The sequence below is a fragment of the Cimex lectularius genome, unplaced genomic scaffold (genome assembly GCF_000648675.2).
Source record: "Cimex lectularius strain Harlan isolate CLEC.00 unplaced genomic scaffold, Clec_2.1 scaffold324, whole genome shotgun sequence".
In the NCBI taxonomy this organism is placed as follows: domain Eukaryota; kingdom Metazoa; phylum Arthropoda; class Insecta; order Hemiptera; family Cimicidae; genus Cimex; species Cimex lectularius.
The window spans coordinates 226,785-230,251 of NW_019392925.1; positions in this window are offsets into that span (position 1 = coordinate 226,785).

Here is a 3,467-nt window from a genome sequence, read left to right on the forward strand (position 1 = left end):
AAAGTTGGTATGTTTTTCGTATGTATGTTTTTGGTATGTTATTCGGTGAAGTTCGGCAGTGATCACTTTACTGGATTGTACTACTCTCACTGATTGGTAACTTGGTAAGTCGACCAGTTAAACTCATTCATCAACAATTAATAACCTAGAAACCGTAATTACCAGACACCTACTTCAGATTAGTAAAATACATAGGAAACAGAAGTTTCACGGTGAAATGTGGTAGTGCATAAACAAGAAGCCATGATAGAGAAGCAGGTGTACAACAAGGAAGCGTTCTAGACCTCATCCTATACCCCATTTATGCATCTACCATGAAAGACAAACGAAAGCCAAAACTCAGTAAATTTGATCTTCATCAGGAATATGAAACTATAATTACTGTTTTAAAAGGTTAACCAATACCAAGCAGTAATTATAATTTTATCATTCTGATAAAGGGGGATATATTCCTTGCAAGCTCAATAAAGTTACCCATTTAAACATATTCATGGACAACAAACAATTTAGAAACCATTACTACCAGAAACCTATTCAGATTAGTGAAATATTTCCTGGGAAACAAATTTTCACAAAGTCTAGAAACCATGATAAAGAACAGGTGCACAACAAGGAAATGGTCTAGGCCCCTCATAAAACTTCCTGAAATAATTTTAGATTAGTTGAAGTTGATTAGGACAATACTCAGTACAGTGTTAGCCCCCTCATAAGGACTAAGAAATTACCATTTGAAAATTTTAACAAATATCAACCTTTTGATTAACATCACACATGTTTGTGAGTTTGTTGGTCTGTAAGTCGGTAGTTTTAAAATTATTATTTATTTTAGTTTAGTTTTTTAAAATATTAATTTATAATTCTATGTAGTTTTATAATCCTGATGAAGAGTTTCTTTAAATCTTGCTGCATGTTGAATATAGTCATTGTCGATCGTCCTGGACTGTTTATCATTGCATTCCATCTTTCAGCATCTTTTGTGGTTAAATTGGGACAACAATAACATTGTGCTGGTGTATATATCAATGTACATGACTAACATAATGAAAAAATACTTTTTGACATACCAAAGCAATGAGACTCTGCCTATCTGAAAAGAGCAAATACAATGCAGTATTATCTGCCTTCTTGTGTTAGGCACAAAGTTCACGAACCATAACAGGTTGTCAACTGACAACAGGTGCCCAGTGGTTTTTTTTAGGAATTTGTCTCTTCAAAAGACTGTCTATCTCACTGATTCAAAACTGGTATGTCATCAGTTAAACATATTTATCAACAATTAACAACTTAGAAACTGATACTACCAAACACCTACTTTAGATTAGTGAAAACATTCCTAGGCAAAACAAACTTTCTCAGAGAAATGGGGTAGTTCATACTCAAGTAGCCATAGTAAAGAGTTATCACAAGAAATATTCTAAGCCCCAGACTATGAACAAGAAAATACAGGATTATGGCAGACCCACAAAATAAATCTTGTTTATTCGCTTGTGTTAGAGGCAAAGTCTATATGGAAGCCCAACTTTCAGGAAATGTTTAGTAATTTTTATGCATTAAATTTGTTATAATTACATTAAATTTCTCTTATATTTCGACCTCAACAGTTGTATACAACTATAGTTGTAGAATCGTATTTTCAAAAATGATCATTGCACAGAGAAACTGAACTTATGATTTTACCTTCTCGAAGGTAAATTATATATCTATATATACCATTTTAATTATATATCTATTGCCCACCTTCGAGAAGGAAAAATCATAAGTTAAATTTCTCTGTATAATGATCATTTTTGAAAATACGATTCTACAATTATAAGGATTTGCATTGTCACTTGTTTTTTCAATATCAGAAATTATTCAGTAGACTAATTAGATAGCAATATCAGTTCATTTAATGTTAACAAAATATGAATATATGTTAATTTCATTGCCAATTCAGAAAGAGAAGTTATTTTACTTCCTATTGGTGAAAATTGTATTAGTACTTTCCATAGTCTATACCGCATTCATACCATGCTAATTCAGGATATTGAATCCTTTCTTTACTGGTTCGATGGACGCCCATTGACCCAGTGGGGTGCTGCGGCCTCTGGGCCCGGACCTACCAAATGAATACTTTCAAATTCAATATAAACTTTTTAATTACAGAATAAATTATAATTGAATGTTTCTAACATTTTTCAATTCCTTTATGTAACAGCATTCATAATAGTTCAATGAGAAAGTTTAGGAGCAAACTCTTTGATAGACCTCAAGTGAACATAATTTTGGCAGTAAGTTCACAAACAGCAGTAATTCACTATGTTCCAAAGCTGACATTTTCTAAAAGTGTATGCAATATTTACAATTAATTTCCAATATATATTATTGTTGTTGTATAAGTCTTGTCAGCATATAATCTCTATAAGAAATACACTTGTTGATTACTTGCATAGTTTGATGATGAGCTCGATATCCAGATCACTGCAAAACCAGTTAGTGAGAAGAAATCATTTTTAACTGAATTGAATTGAATACTAAATCAATTGTTACTATATTTTATATTTTTTTCTGACAGGGAAACTGAAATTGTTTTCACACATAAAAAGGATATATCAAAAAATACACCATGATTGGTTTATTACAACAGAACCATACAACACAGTTTACTGTAAAATATATAACAAGATAATATAAAATAAATAAAGTTTGGAATTTTTTTAAAACAATAATTGTGAAAGTATCAATTCATAGAAAGATATCAATTCATGTTTAGCATTAACATATCTGTCTGTTAACAATTAGGAATGTTCATTCATTACTTAAAAGTTTCAACAGCTTCACGTTTTGTTAAATATAAAAAACTGTGCAATTAAAAGGCCATATTTGATACGTAATAAAAGTGCACTTGTGAACACAGTGAACTTTTTTTTTTAATCTTTATTTATTTAGTCGTTGTTTCATTCATACATTTTATTTTTGTGCCAATAAAAGAAAATTAACCGTATTCAAAACAAGTTGCTTTATTGTACCTTTTTGTTTTAATATAAAAGACAAAAATTAACCAGTTTGTAAATGGTGTAAAACTGGTAACTAAACAAGTCATTTTACACTAACCAGCCATCAAAATTAAACTAAACAGATCAACCCAATTTTCAATAGGAAAAAATGAAATTATAACTTAAATAATTTGGGTAGCCATAATTGACAAATTTTCTACAAAGCAATATTTGGATCATACATTTCTTCAGTTTAGTATATATTTAATTTGTTGAGCATAATTTTAATTTAAAGGAAATGATGAATAATTTATTGATGTATTAAACTTCTACATATATAAAAAAATGATACTATTTTGGAAACTATTTTTATATCTCTCAAGAGATTTCAATTGGAAATAATCCAGAATTAATAAATAACAAAATACAATACATTTTCAAAAACTATGAAAACAGACAAAACTGAACAAAATTTAAAATAGCAAAATTTGA